Source organism: Macadamia integrifolia, chromosome 10 (assembly GCF_013358625.1).
Source record: "Macadamia integrifolia cultivar HAES 741 chromosome 10, SCU_Mint_v3, whole genome shotgun sequence".
NCBI classification, from domain to species: Eukaryota; Viridiplantae; Streptophyta; class Magnoliopsida; order Proteales; family Proteaceae; genus Macadamia; species Macadamia integrifolia.
In genome coordinates, this window is record NC_056566.1 from 13,427,717 (window position 1) to 13,451,655 (window position 23,939).

The following is a 23,939-nucleotide window of genomic DNA, read 5'->3' on the forward strand; positions in this document are numbered from 1 at the left end:
TACGCTTGTCTAGGCACATAACGCAAAACCACTGAGAAATGGGACGACCATAATCACCCAATGTTATTCTTTAGGACAAAGAATTACTACTACACTAGAAACATAAGAAACATGACAAGATTGATGACAATTAAGCTGAAACTTGGATTTTGTTTGGGGTGGGGGTAGGGGGGGATTACACTTGCAGACAATGTTGACCTCAGGCTTCAACCTATGAAAAAGGCCTGGGAAAAAAATGTCCAACTGCTCTTTAGGCCTTGGGACAAGCCTATGTAAAACATTGATGAGGTATAATATAGGAGGCAATTAAAATGAAAATAAAACTCTCATATAATGTAAATTTACACCATCTATTTGACCACATCCGCGGCTTCAACTGCTAATGTAACCCAGCAACCAAACTACATGCATAACAGTGCAGACCGGCGTACTTTTATTTATTTTTGCTAGTTATGATGCAGAGTTGCAGACTGTCACACTTGGTTGGAGCTTCAAATAACTCATAAGGCACGTGGTTTACTCAAATAACCGCTGATCATATAGACTGACTATCATATAACTGTGAAATTACGGGCAGTTTTATTAAACATATAAGATAGGATTAAATAAAGGCTTATAAATTTTACAGGGAAATCAAAGTTGCCCTCCCCATCCCCTTGAGATTGCATCAAAATATTCTGTACACTATTTATTACAGAACTTTTCTCCTGAAATGAACACAGTTAGAGCAGACCAGTGATGCAGTTGTTGCACTTTGCTATCCTGAAATAGAGCTATATCCGACCATCTTCAAAGTTTCCACCCATACCTTCTACTTTTAAGCCCTATTTCAAACTCACCACATAATAACTAAGTAGCGCTTTCTCATGTCATCAGTGCTAGAATTATCTATTCTTTTGAGCTTCTCCAAGCATTCTCTAGTTTCAGATATTCTGACTTCGGTCACCTGGACCCCTTCGGTCCCCTACTCTCCTCTCCTTGCTGATATCTGGAATGCCCTTCCATCTGTTACTAGATACCAGCTAAGAAGTGAAGATACTATTACCTGGTCTCCCTCCCCTTCCGAGCTCTTCAGCTCCAAGGCAGCTTGGGAATTTGTCAAATCTCGTGGCACCCCTTCTCCTTGGCACAAACTTCTTTGGTTCAAGCATTATATTCCCTGTTAAAGCTTCACTACTTGGTGAGCGCTCACTAACTTCCTTCCAAATTCCAATGTAGTCCTTCCTGGAGAATTCCTGCTGCCACTCTTTGCCATCTCTGTGGATCTAAGCCTGTAGATATAGACCATCTATTCTTTGCTTGTCTTGTCTCCTCCACCATTTGGAAAGGAGTTCTTGCAAAGCGTTGGCCCAGAAGGAGAAGAATTCTCCCTTTCCAGATGAAGTGGTTATGGATGGGCATGTCATTTTCCGGGACTTCTATTTGCGACACCGTGGGCAAGCTTGTTTTTTGTGCTACCATCAGCAAGATCTAGATGGAGAAAAATTGTAGGAAATGGACATCCAACTCTCGTCCTCCGGAGAAGATTCGGGAATCCATTCCTTTGATGTCAAAACTAAAGTATCCAGTGTATCCACAAATTGTATTGCTTCCCCCAAGGAATAGTCACATTGGTGTGTCCTGGGGGCTTTCTTCCATTGTTATTAGGACCCCTCTTCCTAAGGGATGTTCCTTGGTCTTTTCCTCTTCCCCCTCTTTGAGGCTCTGTATGTGTTTTCCTTTTCTTTCGTAATAAATTACCCAAAAAAATGTTTTCTGCTAACCAGGACCAACCCCACTATTTTTGAAGGGCTTCTAGTGATAATCTGTATTGGAGTGGGGGGAGGGTGAGAGCTTTATAACATATACCTTCTTTTAAATAAATTCTCTTCTTACTGACACTCAACTAAATTAAGCCTTCTGCCATCTCAATGGGGTTGTTTTCTTCGTGAAAAATTCATTTAAAAAAAAAAAACCCCACTCCATTTTGCTTTCTGAAATGGTTAAGCCACTTTTGTTCTTCACTGCCAGAACTCTATTCTATATCAGAACTAACTATGTTGATAAACTATCGCCTGACATTAAAAATTAGAGGTAGAGAAAACAAACGCATCAAGGGTACCCTTCACTGAATCTTTTTTTCTGGTAGAAAGGGTACCCTTCACTGAATCAAGACATCTAAAAGTGGGTTAACCTCACTTAATCAATGAAACAGAAAATGGGAGAAGGAAAACATGACTTTTGCACTCAAAGAAACTCAAAGCTGGCAAGTGGAAAAATACAGAAGATTGGCAAAGGAACCAATGGAAAAGTATTATGCAAGAAGTGAATGCTATATTTACTACTATTACTACAACATTAGCTGCACATTTCAACCAAACGAATGAAGAAAAGGTGTTATAAAGTGATTGACAAAATAAAGAGAAAGGTTTCAGGGAGTTCAATGAGTTCTTTATTACAATATAAGAATCAAGTAGAATTTGTGTGTGTTCATAAATGTAGGTTGCACTACTACCATATTACCATGTAATGAGATTGAGGAATATGATACAAATAGGATAAAAATGGGATGGATGACGTGGAGAGTTCTGTGAATTGACAATCACCATCAGAATTGTCGGGAGAAATTTCCAAGACAGCCATAGGACCAACCATGCTAAAGGAACACCAGGCAATCAAGGGATAATAAATGCATAAAAGAGAATTAATGAGATATCAGTAGGTGCATAAGGATAAGCAGCAAGACAAGGATAAATTCAGAAATTAATACAATTGTGGAATATAGTGCAACCGTGCAAGTTTACTGAGAATTTTATCATGGGCCAATGAAAACCAATGAGCACAGAAGATTGTTGGGGTGCAAGTTGATGGCTAGAAGGAAAATGGTAAGGCCAAAAGGGACAAGCGTAGAATCAGTTAGAACAGGCATAAGAGCTCATGATTTAAATGGATGGACTGCGCCCTAAATAGGGTGGAATTTCAGAGCAGGATTTGTATAGCTGACTTCAGATAGTAGGGGTAAGGTTAAGCATATTCAAGTTATCAAGCAAGGGAAAATGCCTATACTAAATGATCATTCAACTTCATACTTTCAAAGGATTGGGGGGTGTTTCAAAATATCATTTTTAACACAATTACGCCCAGGCGCCCTCACTGAAAGATTAATAAGCATATGGAACTTTTGTTATGTGAAGAAAAAAGGAACCAAACACCCCCCACCCAAAAAAAAAACTTGTGGTCCCATTCTCAAACCCCCCCAAACCTTGTGGTCCATTCCCAACATTATATTTGAGATCACAGAAACTCTAGGGCAATATTGGGGTTCTTCTATGTTCTCCTGATTACAGGTAGGGGGCAGGCAAGTAGCATACACAGTGTCAGTAAGAAGTATTTCTGATGGCATTATCCTTCTGTAAAATACAAAACCATATTCGGCTCAATTATTGCTTGGATCAATTAATCCATCAACTACTACATATTAACTAACCTTAACCTGCAAATTCAACAAGTGTCCTGGCCAGTTGCGACCATGGTTTAAACTTTAAAATATCGGTGCATATCGTACGATACATATGGTCAGCCTTGATACGATACATACATCTTAAAAAACACTTATGAATCGAAGCGTATCGTACGATAGGGTAAGATATGCACCGATACTCTTTGATACTCATCGATACATACTGATACTCTCAATATGTAAAACTGAGCCCCGAACAATTGAATTACATGTGTATCAGTTCGTATCGAACCGTATTGAATCGATACTCACCGATACACAACTGATAATAAACCGACACTCACTGATACTTAATATACGTATCTACATAACCCATTTCACTTTAAAAACAGAGCTTGTTCTTCTCATTGGCAATACTTAAGTTTTCAAAATTTGAAGCACAAATGCACTTTTACCCGAAAGAATTCACAATCTTGATTAACCTTTCTTTTCATATCCTCCTTGTCATGAATTATGGCATTCTCATCTTGATCATCTCCTCCAGTTTACATCTGCAAAGTCCTTGCAGCCAGATAAGTATCTTCCGTTTGATTTCTCCATTCCATTTAATTGTTAATTCTATAAGAATCATCACAACTAGTGTCATCATTTCCAATTAACTTTGTTTGTCCTTGCGACAAACCAAGTGTGTTGATCCTTCCACAAATTTGAATATGGTATCTCATGTCATGTATCATGATTGCTCAAGTTACTGCCATACCTTTTGTAGTGTTCTAAGAGTATTTTTATAAGAAGCTGGATGGCAAGATCAAACAATTAAGTTTGTTTTACTTCTTTTTTTGTTACGTTTGAGTGTATTTGGGTAAAACAAATTAAAACAGTGCATCAAACATAAATTATTCCATCAATTTGTTTATAGATTTTATCATTTCTCAGAAAGTCAACAATACACCATTACTACATGTAAAAAATCTCATCATTTTGAACAATTTCAATTGAATACACTTATCTCTCAATACTGTGTTCTCTATTTTAGCCTTTTTTTTTTTTTAAAAAGATACGATACCCTCCGATACGTATCTTAAATTTATCATACCGATACGGGGACTGGTACCGATACTTTAAGCCTTGGTTGAGACAATTGAGTGGATCCCCAAGAGAATGAAGAAAAAGAAACTAATTGATTGCAAAAACGAGTTGGTAATAACAAGCCAAATATTGTGCAATTCATGAGGAATGAGATAGATAAGAAACAAATCAAATGCTCGATAAGGAAAATAATGTTTGAACTTCAACTCCAAGATAAAGTTTGATGACCTGAAAGATCATATCACCTTCCAACCAACACATAGGACTGTAGGAACATGTATGGTTGCAGATAAAAAGGAAAAAGTGGGGGGATTTGGCGATGAAAGTGAGGACAAAAGTTCAAAACTAGAAGAGCAGTATTAATTGTATCTATGAAGATATTTAACCAATAGAAGAAAATTTCCTGAAGGTGCGGTGGTGTGATTAGATTAGGATGGATGGAGCTAAAGGGGCTAGGGGCAGACCTAAGATGACTATTGATGAGTATTGGTAAAGAAAGACATGCATAGGCTAGGCCTTGATCCTAGTATGACATCTAGCAGAGCTGTTTCAAAGACAAAGATCTGTGTCACAGATTGTTTGTAGATGGGATGTCTTGGAGGTGTTTTGGTGCTGCTTTGCTTTTTCCCTTCTTTCTCTCTTTCCCTCCTCTTTCTTTTCATTTTCGTCTTCCCTACTCGCATATCCATGAAGCCGACCCCATTTACTTGGGAAAGGCTGAGTTGTTGTAAGAAAATTTCCCCAAGGAACAGGCTCATTGTCTCCCCCTCTTTTTTGTTGCTTTTGCTTTGCTATATTTGTTTACTTCCCCCTTCGGGGCTTTTCTACACCCCCCCTTTCTTCCCTCTTTGGTAATAAATTTCTTATTCAGCCAAAAAAAAAAGCAGGAAGATAGCTGAGTGCACTAGTGGGTTGACTTTCCTAGATGCATTAGAACATATATAAAGCTATTAATCATAAGAACTGACTTTTTATTTTTTCCATGGTCAAGTTGTCAAATATGATTTCTTGCATTCCTCTCATTAGAGGAATTATACATACATACATATATATATATATATATTTTTTTTTTTTTTGGTGAGATGTCCTAATTTCATGATTTTATGATCTGCCTTGTGAGATTCTGTGAAAAAATGCTCCAGGAAAAATCAAAGTTAATACATAGAAAATAAGTGCACATCACAAAGCATGGAGACCTGACACATAAAACAAAAATTTAAAGTTCAGGCCCATCAGTTTCATACCTACGATTGGAGCTGGGACCATCATACAAGCCATCTGGACACCATCAATACCATACCCTGCATTAGAACTATCTTCCAGCTCATCAATTAAAACCAGAATCTATGACATCTAGATCATCACTCTCCCTTGAGCAATTATCATCATCGTGACTCTCATCCTCATCATATGCATCACCACCACCACCATCATCATTGTCATCCTGATTTTCCAGATCATTATCTCTGTCCATCTGATTGGAGCTCTCAAAAAGGCTGCCATATGAGTTCCAAGCAGGAGGAAAGGTCTTTTGCAAGGCTTCAGTAAGATCTCCACCTGACCTCTCAATCTTGCATAAACACCTGGACCAATGAACTGCAGTCCCCATATCAACCGTCAGTCCCAGCTCTACCATCTCTCTACAGATGCACAAAATGCCTGAATAAATATATTCTTCAACAGCAGTAGCCCTCGATAGTAATGATGTCATCAGGCAATGGTAAACAGCTTTATCTGGCTTCAAGCCAACCAACTTCATCTCTTCATAGCATCTCAAAGCCTTCTCAGGGAGTGAGGCTCTTGCCCATCCATGGATCAAAGTGGTATACGTTTTAACATTAGGCTTCACACCAACAGCTTCCATTTCATCTATCGTCTTTGTTGCTCTCTGCATAGACTATATCTGATCAGAAAATGAACCAGAAAATGATTTTTTTTTTTAAATAAATAAATATAACCACAAGTGAAGCATTATAACGCACCATCATGTCTCCAGCCTTGCAACATGCATTTATGAAAGACGTATAAGTATGGATATCAGGAAGAACACCCTCTTGCCTCATCTGTTGCATGAGGTCAGCAGCCTCCCACACATCACCTCTTCGAGCCCATCTACATAAGAAAAATACTAATCTGAGTGTACGAGTGTTTCTGAAAGCAGAATGTTCACTAACAGTGTTGTCAAGGCAACATCCAGGCGATCAGGCAGTCTAGGGGAGGCTATGCAAGACCACCAAGATGTTGACTACCTAAGAGAATGCCTAGGGTCACATTTTGGCTGGTTGCTGGACACTGGTCAGTGCCAATAAAATGTCAATACATTATATGTATGTATCACATTTATGTGTTACACATCAAAAAAAATAAATTGTTTTTCACGCATCAAAGAAATAAAGGTGCTCTTTAACAAGATTTTTATTTTTAATTTTCTTAATAAACATGTTTTGTGTAATAGAGTTGCACCATAACAATTAGTGAATATTTTAAAAACCTAAATTGAATAAAAGGATGGTGCTTGTGGAAAAAAAAAAAAAAAAACAAAGTAGTTAACAAAGAGGTGCTATTTTTTCCCCTCACATTAAATAAACACTGTTACAGATAAAGCTGGGAGCACAAGGGCAAAGTTTGGCTTGTTAAGTACCTGGCCAATGCCTAGGCTACTGTATGGGCAACAAACCCCCACCAGGACGGGTTGTCGCATACGGGAGTGATGTTCTTGACATAGACATATGCCTAGCTTGGCAGAAAAGACTCTAATTGCTGTTACAGGAGTCATGCCTTCAAGCATCACATAGTATGGATTTATAGAAATAGCTTTGAAAGTCGACATGTATTATCTAAGTCAAAGTGCCATTGGCTTACACACACACACACACACACACACACAAGTGCGAGAGAGAGAGAGAGAGAGAGAGAGAGCATAAAGATATTAATATAATATAAAACTAATCCATACCCATCAATTAATATGTTGTACACAAAGGTGTTCCGTGGAATCTTTTGAGAACTCATTTCCCTTGTAACTGCTAAAGCACTTTGCATCCTCCCAGACTTGCAACATGCTTTAAGTAATGCTTGGTATGAGAAAGTATCAAGCTTCAATCCCTCATCTTTGATTTTAGTAAAGTACTCAAAAGCTTTTCCCGTATCACCCAGAGATGCATAACCATGCATGATGGTTGTAAAGGTGTGCTCATTGGGAGTTATGCCAGCCAATGATATCTCTCCTAAGACCTCAACAGCCTTCTCCATCTACAAAGAAGTAGGAGAATAAATATTGCATTTGACACAAACTGTTAACAAGAATAAAAATGAGAGAAATATTAAACAGCTAGTGATTGGTTTCACCATCATATGATTACAATCTGCGTACTTAACTTGCCATTAGCTGCTCGTCGTTATGGATCATACACTAGATAGAGCCATAGATGCTTAATGATAGGATGTGTTCCAAAAATCAAAGAAAGAAGATATCTATGATCTCAATGCCTGTTCTAAATGTTAAAAAATGCACAGAAAATGGTCTGAAGACAAAGCTTATTATATTGGTGATCAATATCCCCTGTAGTTAGTTCCTCACCACTCCACCCCACCCCCAATAAAAAATAAAAAAAATTCTTTGGTTGTCTGCACAAAACAAGACACAGTAGTGAGGGGACAATCATGATATCAGAACATAACCATGTCTAGAAGTGCAGATATGACCACTTTTAATGGTCCTACCTTCAAGTCTTTTACCCTCTTTTCACTTCAAATCACAAATTACCTGGCGTTTTTCAACAAGGCCAAGAATTAGAGCATTGAAAGTGTGAACTGTAGGAATGCATCCACACTTCCTCATCATACTGAAAATCTCAAGGGCTCTTCTCATTTCTCCAGCTTTTGCCAAGCCATGTATGATTGGCATAAATGTCCGTGAAGTGGGCCTATGTCTCTCCCTCTGCATTTGTTCAACAGTACGAATGGCTCGATCCATGTTACCCATGCCACAGAATGCTCTGATGACATTATTGTAGAGCACAGCATCAGGCTTCATACCTGCTTTCACCACATCTTCAAAAATAGCGAATGCATTTGCCCAATCATTCAGTTTTAAAAATCCATTGATCATCATGGTGTATGTTTTCATGTTGTGTTTTATGCCACCTGATTCCATCATTTTGCTGACCTCCAAGGCTTTGGAAATCTTTCCCTTCTGAAACAATGGAACAATGAAACGTAAATTCTATCAAAATGGAACTTAAATCTCACCAAAAGATTACTCATAATCTCAAAATGATAAGAGTCAGGGCTGTATAGTATGAATTCAGTTAAGACAGGCACTTTTACACAGTATTTATCACATATTTATGATATGAAATTTTTAAAGGATTTACTTACCATGAACTATTGTTCTAACAACAAACTAAGAGCATAATTTACATGAATATGCTTTTGCTCAGCTTTAACAAGGAAACTTCCTCCTCAGCTATAACAGAGTTTGGGTTTGCGAGTAGAAATCCATACAGGTTATGCAAAAGCTATATTATTTCCATGGGCTAGATACCCTTGAGTTCAAAAGGTCTCTTGGCTTTGTAGCCATAGCTATAAGTCCAAGGTCCAGTCTATGCATAATTGCATCTCTCTCATACAATAGCATGTGTTTCAGAATACAGCCAACAGCGTCTGTAAAAGGAAAAAACTTAGCTGCCTAGAAGGTGCTTGATGACACACAGGTTACAAGGAGTTGCACAATATGTGCAAATTTGGCTCCATGGATTCTTGCCCAATAGGCTTTATCCGAGGTCATACTTGGGACAAGACCGAGACTAACCATGTTGTTCCTCACCACTTCGCCTATGGTCATTTTAGGCCTACCCCCTATCTCTTTTAACTCCTTCAATCTGAATCCAATCACTCATTCTTACTTGGGAACTTTTGAATTATGTAGTTCTCTTAAATGGTCATTGGGTCATGGATCGTAATATGGGTTGATACAAAAATGCAAAGAAATTTCCTTATTGTGCAGACTTTTGATTTCTTACTATTTTTCGTGTTTAGCGGGGCTGTCAAGAATTCGTTATCTCATTCTTCCTTTCATAAAAGTAGGTTGGGTGATGGATTGCCTTGGTGGTAGACGTAATGCATGTAGGATGCTTTGGCTTGACCGATCTATATGGAACCTTAGGTAGACAACCGGTACCTTATTATAGTCTATCGTTATAAACCTGTGGCTGATTTGTAGTGGTGCGTCAGGTTGACAGCCGGCACTAATTATAATTAGCCATAGCCCATCAATCTTTTTGCATGGAACCTCAGGCTCGTCCTTGTTTGGAATCTCCATGTAACCTACCCCATTAAGTTGGGATAAGGTTTTGGATGTTGTTGTTGTTGTTGTGGAAGATGAGAGACATAAAATTTAGCTATTCAGCAACTGGAATTGATCCAAGAAAAATGAGGTTTTGGATTTAAACTCTAAAGCTAATGAAGCGCACACACAGGAAACTGATACAGAAATGTGGTGAAGAGGGCAGAAGCTATAGAACAGAGCAACTAAGAAGAAAAAAATGGCAGAGTTAATTTGGGTGGGAGTCCAATGAAGATGAGAAGATAATCAAGAGACATTGCATTATAAATGTGCCTAAGATAAGGAAACAATTAAACAGGAACATCTGATCAACATTGAGCTTTTTTCCATATTTGATTCCTGTTAATTAAAAGTGGATCCTAATACAAAATGTTATGCAAAATCTCTCATGATAGAAGCTCTCAGCCGGTAAAGCATGAATATTTTTTACGAATTAGACATTTAACTCATGTATGAGCTAGCGTGGTCCTTCGGTAATCACCAAGAAACTGAAGAATAAGAGTCCCAAGCTGGAATAAGTCTGATGACCATGGGTTTGTGTTTGCAACTAGATGATCAAGAAAGTGTTTACAACTAGAAAATCAGGTAAATGGCTTCAAAAGCACTGAAAATAAAGTAGCTCCATAGTTGTCACCACGCCAAGGCGAACCAAGGCGGTGGAGGGCTGTCTAAGCGCTTAGGCGAGAAGGCGCCCTCCTTAAGGCGAATAAGGCGACCAAGTTTATTTTTTATTTTCCCTATATTCTGACATTATTTAGTAAGCTATATATACCTTGTATCATAAAAAATCAACATTAAGTCACATCAAGTCATTAAAAATCAACATTTAGCCACCCAAAATCATAAAAAATCCACATTAAATCATATTAAGTTATAAAAAAAATCAATATTTAGAGATATGCTCATGTTCTATAATAAATTTAATTGGTCAAATGATTTATTTTTACATGAGACTTTTTGTATTAGGTATAACATAAAATCAGTTTTCCAACAAGTCAAAGATTACTTAAATCTGAGTTGTAATGACAAAGTTATGCTCCGGTCAAACTTACTTTAAAGTGCGTGAATGCTATTAAAATCGCCCGAATGAAAATAATTTTATGGATATCAAAACAAAAAATCATTTTATTGGACTTTTAGTTTTTAGCAATGTTTTAACATGATATAAATTATAAAACTTTCATAATTGAGAAAATCCCCAACATTTAAAAGTTAAAAATTGCCCCTATAACCAAAATCCAGTTTTTGTTCTTGGACTAGGGAGCTGAATTTTTATCCTTTTGGAATTTGATTTTTAAACTATTTTATTGGATTCAAGTATGGGGTATTTGTTTTTTTATGAATAATATCATAAGTAAATGAAATAACAAATATAAAAAACATTTACTTCAATGATATTTGGCATAAATAAGTACAAAAACACAAGGCGACATGCAGTGCAACAAGGCGACTGTTGCCTAGGCCCCAAGCAAACCACCTAGATGATAAGTTGCCAAGTTGCCAACTCACCGCCTTGGCGATACCTTGACAACCATGAGTAGCTCAATAGAACAGTAAGGAAAAATTAGCAAAGGGACGAAGAATGAGTGCACCACTGAGATGGGAGATTTTGGAAGGTAAAAAAGAAGGGTGGAAACTGTCAAGAAGGTAAATGACATATTGACATATAGGTTGATCTCCAAAATGGAAGTGTTTATTTATGCGATTGGTTTCTTTAATTGGGAAAAAAAATGTGACATCAGTACATCACCTAACAAAATTTATGCATAATAGAAATCAAGTTGAGGTTGTCATCACTAAGTGTCAACAGAGCAAAAAAAAACCTTAGGTACCAAATTAGAAGATTGCAATCAAAAGAAAAGAAAAGAAAAGAAAAGAAAAGAAAATCAGAGAATGCTCAAAGAAAATTTAGCATCAGAAACACTACTTAAGGGGGTGTAATCAACAAGAGGAAGAGGTAGAGGAGGGTAAACATAATAAGAATATAAATACTCTAGTATTCTACATAAGGGTTGACTGAGTAATTGAGGAAGGCATTCCAATGGTCTATTGTTCCATTGATTTGCAATGTGATGAGTTTGGTGGTCAAAGCTACTAGCGCTTTTTTCACCTATTTGTTCCCCCTCACCCCCACCCCCCCTTTTTCATCTCCTTTTTCTTGAATCTCTTGTTCCTCTTGTTTGTAATCCTCTGGTTATTCTCAAGCTTCAAAACACACACACACACACACACGGACCAGAAGAAGAGCAAGCCTACAACAAACGAGATGAGAGTAAAAGAATTGGATCACCTTTGTGTAAATATTAAGTAGGCACCCAAAGCTTATCACTGAAGGAGTAAAACCGCATTCCTGTAGCAACATTAACAGTGGAGACCAGTGCATCAGACATAAATATACAATCCATGATCTAACACATTTTGACATGTTATTAGGACATATACTGCTAAAATCACCTTTTGTCATTCTTTGACATATACTGCATGGACCTATTAATCAAGCGCCAATAATGCCAGAACATAATCCAATAAGAACAATACTAAACCATGTTTTCTACTGTAATATCATTAGGAAATGTTAGAACCAAATAATAGCATATAGAGCCACAGTTATGTAGAAACTAGAAAATACAACTCAACTAAGCTGCATCCCAAATAAATGGGGACAATTACATAGATTATGTTCCATCCTTCAACTCTATTCAAAGCCATACTTGTAGTCAAACATAATCCATGCATGTCGTTTCTCACCACTTCTCCTAAAGTCATTTTAGACATGCCTCTTGCTCTTGAAGTGCCTCCAATCAAAATCATATCACTCCTTACCAGTGCACTCTAATAACTTTGATGCACATATCTAAGCTACCTCCAATGGATTCCTTTGAACTTATCATGTATCATAGTTACTCCTAATTTACCTCTAATATTTTCATTCCTTGATTTAGTTTTTCTAGTTTCACCACTCATCTATCGGGTCGTCCTCATGACAACTAAACAAATTTTATTCATATGTTGTTATACTGCTAAACATTCAGCTCCATACATCATTGCTGATCTCATAAGTATCCTAAAAAAAATTTCCTTTGGGTTATAGAATAATTTGTCTACCACACAGTGTTCGAAAAGCACCTCTTCACTTGATCCCCTGCTTTTCCTCTTTTTTCTCCTTTATTTATGAATTATGACAGAAGTCACAAAACTTAGGTATCTGAACTTATCGCTTTGAGGTATCTCCCTATCATCAATAATGGGTGATCATAGTTTTTAAGGCGATAAGGCGACGGAGGCGTTTGAGGGTCTTTCAGAGCGCCTTAGCTATAAGGCGGGCATAAAGCGTCGCTTTATCGACTAAAGTGTTCCTGTGTACTTTTTTTTATAAAACCAATTTATTTGGCTCAAATTCTAGTTGAATCCTATTACTCATATGTTAAATAAATATTAAATGTTCATATTCATACCAATGTAAGATATTCATCAAGAAAACAAATCAATAAAGTGAATAAACTAAGTTCATCTTCATCAATCATCAATCATTAATCATCATAACATATTAACATATAATATAAATACATAATTATGAAACAAAATTATAAATATAAAGAAAATAAGACATAAAAAATACAAGTATTTATTATACTTACCTCTATGATGCCAAAATGAGTGCCTAAGTCCTAAGGTCATCCACTATATTTCTACTCCCGTCAAAGCAGAATGAAGCTCACCGTTGCCGGAGCAAAATGGTGGCCTGGATTAATGGTTCTTCCTTGTTCCTTGATTCCTTCTCAAAGCCCTTTCTTAAAACCCTTGACAAAATCCAAACCCTGTTTGTAAATCGTGTTTTTGTTTTGTTTGTTTTGGTTATTTTTGATGGAGTAAAGCTGATCCCATACATCTCAAGTGTTAACAAAACCATACACCTACCAATAAAAAATCTATTTTGGAATCTTCATCAAGTAATTTTAAAATGAATTAAAAAAAAAAAAAAAAAACCCATAAGGTGCCACTTCACATAAGGCGGAGCACTGCCTTACCATCTCTAGACCGCATCAGCGCCTTAAAAACTATGTGGGTGATATAGATATACATTTTCTCTAGCTCTCTTGATATGGACTGAAAATCGATCGCATCATCCCAAACTTACTATGCAAGCATTATCATTTCAATCATATATTTGCGTCATAGTTGTCACGGCGACAAGGCAATGCAAGGCTCTGGTCAAGCATCTAGGCGCCTAGACACCAGCCTAGGTGTCACTCAGGCACCCTAAGCATGCGTAGTTTTGTTACATATAGTTTATTCTATGAAAAGCTTAGTTACACATAGTTAGTTACATGGTAGTATGGTATAGCTAATTTTTTTCTCGTTTCTACACGACACTTGGTCAGTGGTGCACCAGATCATCTACAAGTAGTTAGAGGCTACCAAGGGAGCTAATTTTTGACATCTTCAATACCATGCATCACGATTATACAGGTGAAGAAGCTGTACCACGCGGTGGCATTCTGGGAGAGGGAGAGAAGCAGGAAGAGAACTGTAAGAAAAAAAAAACAGATGAAGGCGGAAGAAGCAGAGGAGGAGAAGTAGGAGAAAAAAAGAAAAAGAAAAAAAAACGAAATCAGCTGGTCGGTCAAGGCAACCGCAGAGAAGCCGCCTGAAGGGATAAGAGTTATGTTCCTCCACATAATCAGGCGCCTGAAGGGATAACTAATACTTGCTATCTCCTTGATAACTGTTTTGAGAATCGTACTATGGTTTGTGGTGTAACGCCACCTATCCCGTCCATTCCACTTTGTGAGAGTCGAACTAGGGCTGTACACCACAAACCAGAAACCCTAGTACGACTCTCAAAACAGTTATCGAGGAGATAGCAAATATGAGTTACAGTTTTGGTACCATGTAGCAAAACCAGGACCTGAAACCAGTACTTGCAATTGTGAAGAGAAAGGAGAGAAAAGAGAAAGAGAAACAAATGAGAATCCAACCTGCCACAATAGCGTTCAGTGTGACCTATCGTGGCTTCCTCCTTTATTTATAAACTAGCAAGTAGAGCTTAGTGAGAAATCTACTAAGACAAGCACCTGACTACAATCTAATACAAGGAAACAATATAAGGAAAGTAAAAAGTTAATACTAATGCTAACTCCTAAACTCAAACTCATCTTAGAGCTCTATGACTTAACAAATATCACAATAGGGACACACCCCCTATTGTGGTCAATGCCATACCAATATAATACTGCAGGGTACATATGTTAACACTCCCTCTCAAACTGGAGTATATATATAAAAGGCTCCAGCTTGGAACAACAAGAATAGACATTAACTACAGAACCAGTCTTGAACATATATAGAAGTCATAGACGCCAGTGAGCACATAGAACTTCATTTTGGTATCTATATCAACTCAAGCACTCCAATCATAAACAACAATAGTGGAGAAAAAAGCGGTACAGACAAGCAAAATAAGTGGCAGAGAATATCAACCGCAATATCATAGCAGCAACAACAACATCATAAGCCCTTCCCAAGGAAGGGAAGTAGTAAGTAGTAAGCTTCACAAAGAAAACAGATAAAATTACAAATATCGAGGTATTCAAAAGAACACCAAAAATAAGGTAGCAATGATGTGATTAGAAAAGATCACATGATTAGAGATCTGATTAGTAAATATCAGATGCATATGGTAGCAGTGATGTGATTAGTAAAGATCAGATGCACTTATGATGTTTCGTAGAAACTAACATCATGCTGACTTACGCTTTGTTGTGTTATTAATTATCTATCTTAAGTTATAAATTTCTCCCAATTCTGGTTTGTTCCCTCTGCAATCCTTCTGTACTGGTCTTCTACTAGTATTTTCTGGTTGTTGATTGGTTATTTTGTTTACATTATTTGGCTGACCAAATAGATCTACCCAATTTGGAAAATAGTATCCCTTATGGTAATGCTTCTTAATGAGCAAAACTATGTAATATGACATTTCATACTAGAAAATATATTATGCATACTATTGTTAAAAGCAAATGTTTATATAATATATAACAAAGAGATCAAAAGTATATTGATGGGTACTCACTAAATTGGAAAAAAGAAGAAGAAGAAGTAAATCAAGGGGACAGAGCAGAGAGGGGACTAGGGGAGGCACACATGGTTAAGAGAGCCTATCCTCTTCCTTTCCTGTCCCATGCTATCCTATGTGTGATACACATAAAGACCACAAATTTCAGGGGTATCCAAAACTCAATTGAGTTCAGTTTAATACCTGGTGGCACCATAATTTCCAGAAAGTGCTGAAACCAGAGATTTTCTACCAAAAGATACAACCGGTAAAAAATAAATTAGGGTTAAGGTTTGTAGCCTGCCACCGCAATTATGAATCGAAAGATAACATGTCCATTCAAAGTTCGAACAATTTCCATGATCTAATTATAACTTTTAATATTACAAACACAATAAAAAATAAATAACTTCCAACTTCCCACTTTGTAAAAGGTATCACAGTTAAGGGTTTCAAACAGGATGGTTCCTCACCAATTCAGGTCCCAAGGGACCAGTCCCAGGATCATCCTCCATACTAAACAGTCCCAAAACTAGGATCCAGTCTCATTTAATAACGGGACAGTCTGGCTCCAACTCCTCAATGATTTTCAGCACGCAAAGTCTGAAACACTTACATTTGAGTGTTTCTTTGTAATTATGACATAACTCAGTCCCAGCTCCTTAATGGTTCTGAGCTTTCAAAGTCTCAAACACTTGAATATGAGTGTTTTATTGACACATAACCCTTAGTTTTTCTTTGTAATTACGACGTGATCCTTATATAAGTTATAACTATTAAGTTTTACCTAAACCTAAATAAGTAAATATTAATCTTAAACAGATCCTAGCAGTTCCGGTTCCATCCGCTTACTTACTGGTCTATCTGTTCCGGACCCATAGGAAAACCCATCCCATAACCGTACCCTCATCAATCCCAAAAATCAGCTCCCAGAATCGTCCCATTAAGTAAATGGACAAGTTAGTTCCAGGTTTTAGTGGTCAGTTCCAGGATTGTTTCCGGTTCAAGTCTCAAATGATACCCTTAGTCACTGTATACTGTTTAAACAACTACCTGGTCTGCAGAGAGCATTAAGAGATTTTCTGTTTCATGTACCTTAAGTCTTTCGAACACGGTGAGACATTTCTCCTCATTGCCAATATTTGTATAACCATCCATCATGGTATGATATATATCGATTGGAGCATCAATCCCTCCTTCTTCCATCTCCCTTACCAAGTCCTCCGCTCGATCCATATTGCCCTTTTGGCTTCAGTTCATTGGCAGAATAAGAATTAGCCACAAAAATTGTAAATAGAAGAATATTTTTCACCAACTGCAATCGCAAGTAGTTTGTATTATATTTAGAAAAACAGCAGCATCGCACCAAGAACAATAAAATGAAGATATTAACACAGTTAATGTTTTATTTATATATCGCAGGGACTTTGTTGTCATTGTCTTTATGTTATGTGTTTTTATAGGGTATTGTTATAAGTTGTTAAGTTAATGGTTAGTTTTGTAAATTCACTAAATTTAAGATATATATTAATATATATATATATGGGGAGAGGTTTTGTGCACGGTAATGCATGGTGCACGACTATGCACATAGCCATCGGATGGGGATGAGGAGGGTGCACCGTAGACTCTCATCCCACATCCAATGGTTGTGAAAAAGGCCATGCACAAAACCTATTGCATATATATATAAATGGGATTTTCTTATTGACACCCCTTAAGGTTTCAAATTATCTGTAACATTATTATTTTTACACCCTTTTAATATTGTAGCAGCAAAGAAATCAACAACGAGTCCTTACAAAGCTTGAAGAACAGAAGAAAAGGAGAAAGAGAGAGAGAGAGAGATTGAAGGAGGAGAGCTCAACGGACCAAGATAGGATTCAATATCTCCGGTCGTGGTCAATCCCCTATACTTATATTCACGGTTCATCATCTCGGTCAAAACATGCAGTTTCGACTGAGACATCTCGGTTTTTCAAGAAGACGAAGAAACATGGGCTCGAAATGGTATCAGACCAGGTTTCAATGTGTTTTGACCTGTTAAACCTGGTAACATGCAGTTTCAACCGAGATATCTCGGTTTTGCAAGAAGTCAAAACATAGGCTCAAAATGGTATCGGACCAGGTTTTGATGTGTTTTTGACCTGTTAAACCTGGTTCGGCCCAGGCTTTAAAGTCACATGTCTCACATGAAACCTGTCTATTTAGACATGTAAAGACACATAGCACTCTAGATGTACCTCTTCACTTCATAATCCTATTTTAATCCTCTGGGCAAAATCATCCTCTCTCACCTTCTTTATTTATGATTGAGCCCAGATATATAAAATAATCACTTTGAGGAAGCTCCCTCTCATTAACCGTCCTAGTGTGGCTAAAGTTACAAAACATATATTCTATCTTTTTTTTGTTGGATGAATACCATATATTTTGTCTTAGTTCTACTTATCTTAAGGCCTTTTGATTCCAAGGTTGATCTCCATTATTCCAACTTGGCCCCTTCTTTTGTCTCATCTTCCAAAAATAATATCAGCAAAAAGCATACACCAAGGGACTACATCTTGTATGCCTCTGCTTAAGTCATCCATGATAAGCGCAAACAAATAAGGACTTAAGATTGATTCTTGATGTAACCCAATTATAATTGGGAATTCACTACCTTGACCCCCAACAGTTCTTACGCTCAGTCATAGTGATAGGATGTGGATGTGGATGTGGATATGGCACACAAGATTGGGATGGATACCCAAAGATATTGTCAACAAAAGATGACCCACCCCTTGAACTACCCTCCAGTCCAATGAAATAGAAGATCCACCATACTGTCCATACCCACCACCATATTTATATGAACCGGTGCTCTCGAAGGATGGAACACAAGTTTTTGGGAAGATGTGATTTACCTTTTTGGTCCAAGCTCCCTTAGGTAGATTTGCTATGAATGTGCAAGATCCAAGCTTAGAATGAAGATTTGATAGCACAAGGGAAAAATCTTGAGTGTTTTCCCAAGTTCCCCACTTCATAGAGAAGAAATAGAGGGAGAGGGTCGAAATTTTGAAATAAAAAGACTTGGTTTCCCATTTAAGAAAGTTTTATAACGGCTGACCCATTGGTCCACTCGAAAATTCCCACATTTTGAGAAAAATTCTCACATTTCGGTCCGATACTAGTCGAAACCAATGACTTTTAAAAGTCACATGGTATTTGGTATCGGAGTCCTGGGACACCATGGAAATGTGAGAAATTTCTATGGTATCAGTGGAAACCTTGAACCATGCCTCTTTAGCAACCTTCTTAATACAAGTCGTCATCTCATTCCATATTGTATTATTATCTCCCTCAAAGTCTTACTTTCCTTGTTTGACCACTTTATCAGTAAATGAATTCAAGGAATCTCCTTTTAATTTCCACCACCTTATCTTTAGGGCAAATAGGCTCCCCTAAGTACTTTCTTTACAAATTTTCATTCTGATAATAAACTCGAGTATACTTGAAATTCAATTTCTTTGTTTTGGTTAAAGAATGATATTATTCGTTAAACTAGTTGTTCTAATAACCCTTAGAAAAGTGGTGTGACTGAAAAGAAAAATTGGCATCTGGAAATTTCTCATTTTTATGATTCATATGCATACTCCTACACATTTTTTTGGGAGATACGGCTTTAACTATCTATTATCTAATTAATTGAATGTCCTCATTTGTCCTAAACAATTAATTCTCTGTTTTAGTCCTCTTCCTACTTCCCCATTGTTATCCTTGCACCCAGTGCATTTGGATGTACTTATTGTCTGGAATCAATGCCCAGGACTTGATAAATTATCACCATGGGTTGTTAAGTGTATTTTTCTTAGTTATTCGGGCACTCAATATGGGTATTGATGTTACAAACTTGTCACCCATCGGAAATTTTTTGGCATTGATCTTACCTTTTATAAGAACACCTCGTATTTTTCCTATTGAGGGTCATATCCTGAAAAATGACTTTGAATCCTAATTCCTCTACAGATCCTCCGACTACAACTCCACCAGTGCCACCTCAATTGTATCGTCGTCGTCCTAAGCCAACTCCACCAGTCGCTGCTCACACTTCTTTACTGCCTTCTCCATTTGTCTAGAGGTCGTGCCCCTTTACCGTTAAAAGATGACTTTCCAGTTGCTCTCCATAAAGGTACTCATTCTTGTACTTAGAAGTCCATTGTTGCTTATCCCATTGATAAATTTGTTTGCATTTCACATCTTCCACCTTCCCTTCATAGCTTTGTTTTATCTATATCAGCACAATATGTTCCTACCACCTACAGTAAGGCCTTGTCTCAACTTGTTTGGAAGTCGGCTATAAATGTGGAAGTGAATGCTCTTCTTTCTCATCAGATATGGAATCTGGTTGACTTTACTCCAAGTAAGGAGTTCGTGAAGTGTCATGGGTGTAAACCTCTAAGTATAACCCTAATGCTTTTGTTGAGCAGCTTAAAGCCTACTTGGTGGCTAATGGGTATACTCAAACCTATGGTGTCGATTACTTTGAGACTTTATCTTCTATTGCTCGTTTAAATTCAATAAGCATACTTATTTCTTTGGTTGTCAACCTTACTAGCCTTTAATCAGCTTGACATATAAAAATAAATAAATAAAAGGGGCATACCTATTGCACGAGGCTCCTGCCAGTGCGGGGTCTGGGGAGGGTCATATTATATATAGCCTTACCCCCGTTTCGCAAAGAGTCCTGACCCCTTTGTCACGATGGAGCAACTTTACCATTGCACCAAGGTCCACCCTCAGCTTGACATAAAAAAAAGTTTATTTATTTGGTGATTTGCTTGAATTGTTATACATGGAGCAACCCCTTGAGCATGTTACTCAAGTGGATAATGAGTAAAAAGTATATACACTACAAATTTTTGGGCTGAAACAATCACCGCAAGCTTAGTTTGATAAGTTCAGTAAAGATGTCACTGATTATGGATTCTTATAGTTATATTCATTGTTTATGTTGATGACATTATTGTCTCTAGTAATCACTTGTTTTGAAATGAAGATGTCAAGTCTTACTTATAGTTCCAGATAAAAGATTTGGGGATTCACAGGTATTCTCTACATTAAAGAGATTCATAGCAAGAGGGGTGTTAGTTTGTCTCAAAGGAAATATGTTCTTGATCTCCTGTATAAGATCGGCATGTTGTGTCGTAAACCAATTGACACTCCCATGGATCCTCATGAAGCTTGGAGCATGTGATGACGAGGATTTTTTCAACAAACATCAATAAAGGATTAGTTGGGAAACTTATATATCTTAGTATCCCCAAGCTAATATCTATTTCGTTGTTGGTGTAATTAGTCAATGCATGGAAAACCTCCAATGGGAGGCGGCAAGATGTTGTATCCTGAGGTATGTCAAGGGTGCTTGATTCAAGGAAAGTTCTTGTTTATCATCATCATGTTCATACTGATATTAATGGTTCTTCTGATATTGACTGAACTGGTATTGATGGTGATCGGAGATCTACTACTAGGTATTGTACGTTTATTGGTGGTAATCTTATTACATGGAGTAAGAAGCAGAATACAATGGCTCAATCAAGTGTTGAGACCGAGTATAGGGCTATGGCACACACTACAGATGAATTAATGTGGCTAAATTCTCTTACCATAAACTCAAATAAACCTATGAAACATGTGTTGTGATAACCAGGCTACTTGATGCAGATTCTTCACCAAACTAGGCTTGTTTTATTAGGAATAAGCTTGAGTTGGGTTGTATACATGTTGGGCCTTCAGTCCATGTTGTTTTGAGTGTTTTGGGCTACTTTTATGGGTCTAAACTAGGGGTTCTAAGGTTGCATACGGGATTCAGTGATTTGTTTCCTTTTTCTTTAGTTTCCTTTTTAGATGGGATTATTTAGTTTCTAATTTCAGTACCTAAATTAGTTTCTAATTTCAAGTCATTGTTAGTTTCTAATTTCTGTCTAGACTAGTTTCTATTTTCATTAGATTCTAATTTCCAGTTTTTAGTAACTTCTTGTAATCAATTTTTAGTAACTCAGATTTAGTAACTCTGAGTTACTATTACTTGTAAACCCTCCCCATCATTATAAATAAAAATGATGGCTCTTTTAATGAGGGAGACGATTTTTACAATTAAAAAAAAAAAGAGAAGCTTCATGCTGCTGCCGCTGGGTTTTCTCCATGACTATATCTTTGTGTCTGATCAAGGGTTAGGGATTGGTGTGTGATCCGATCGACACTCTGCAGCGAGAAGTCCGGGTGGGTCTTTTCTTATCTGGTTTTCTGATTGGATTCTCTTCTCCAGCAGTTCAGGTTAGTGATCAAACTTCTCTGCAGATTTCTGGGTTAGTTTTCTCTGTTTTCCTTCCTATCGGCCTAGCTGTTTTTGGAGAACCAGCCATCCGATGGCCTCCATATTTTGACTGAAGGATAATCCTATCCAAAGAGAGGATCGATCCAATTTTGGGGTCAATCAGACCACTGGATCTGCTGAAGTGAACTGTCATGCAATTCTGGTCGATTGTCAAAACCTACACAGATTTAGATTCTGTTTTCTGTTCTGTGTTACTGTGACATTCTGGACTATTAGCATCTGTGATCTGAACCTACTGGAGGTCTTATATTGTTATTAAAATTTCTGGTTTAATCCTAAGACTGCTACTGATTTATTTCGCTTCTGGTTACTGTTCATTGAGATCGCTTATCAATTCTGGTTTGTGGCCAAAGTCTGATTTTCTGTTATAAGTTTGCTATTGGTTTTTGGTTGTTCTTAGTTTAAAAGTTCCTGCAGTTGGGGCTGGTTTGGTTGTGAAATCCATTCCTACATTAGGGTAGTAGGAGCCTTTAAAGGCATAGGAGGTAAGAAGGGATCGACTACAGGAAGGATTAGCGCCTCAGGAAAAGGGGGAAAGGTCATTGAAGGGGAAACAGTCGACATCAACTGGGAGTAACTAGTGGTCCTAGCTAGGTTATTGACCAAAGGTTCGAGGGGGGGTGAAAAACTTGCCCTGGAGTGGACTTGGCAGGGAGCCGGAGGCAGAGGACGTAGGCGGATGATGGTGACAAGTCAATCGCCCAAAAGGAGCAAGGTTGCCAACCCAATGGGGCATCAGTGACTCAAAAGGGCAGGCAGTGCAGGGTCACCATCATGGCAAAGATCAATTTCCAGACGAGCCTCGAACTTTTTGAGACCGACAAACATAGGCTGGTGGACCAGAGGTCCAAGGTGCAGAGCGGGAGCAGCTTGGCAGACCAGAGGTCCATGACGTTGGCTAGAGTCATGACCTCTAGGGGAGCCAAGGGCCAAAATATCCTTGGAACGACGGTTGCAGTTTCTGTGTCTTCTCCGACCACAGTTGGGGTCTCGATTGCAAATTGCAGAAGGGTGCTTTGAGGAGGGGGTATAAGGAGCTACCGGTAGGCGGTTGACTAAGGGGTGCAGGCTTGAGTATGGTGACTGAAGACCTTGTAAACTAAGCACTGTGGGGGTAACCACTCATAGTGGACTGTTGGAAGGAGAAACCTTCATCATCCAAAACTATAACAAAGGCCGGGGTAGGGAATCTGCGGAGACTTTGACGCAAAGTCTCGCAAAGGCAAGACAGTCCATAAGTTTGGTCCTTTCTGTTAAGTATTGAGTACAAAGGCTTGCCTATTACTGACCCAATGTGATGCTAAGGCCTGTTTCACACCAAAAGTGGAGGGGAAGACTTGGAAGAGCAATCCATAGAGGGATGGAATGGAGGTCGGCTTTACTCAATTGCAGGAAATGATTCCACTGATGGAGGAAGATTGGCTTTTCCCCCACTTGACAGGGACCTCCCTCCAGGGCTCTCAGCTTATCTTCCTCACCAGAGAATTTGAAGATTAAGATGCCAGTATCCAGAAGGCAAGTATCGAACAGACCCTGAGGTCTCCATTGTTTACTTAGAGAGAGCTTGACAATGTTGCAGGGGGACGACTCCCCATGAAGTGTCCAACCAGGCAATTCTTCCATATACCGA

The 23,939-nt window shown here is 37.9% G+C and overlaps 1 pseudogene; it reads right to left on the bottom strand.

Moving 5' to 3' along the window:
* Positions 1–5,662: 5,662 nt before the first annotated feature.
* LOC122092080 overlaps positions 5,663–23,939 on the bottom strand; it is a 22,203-nt pseudogene continuing 3,926 nt past the window's right edge.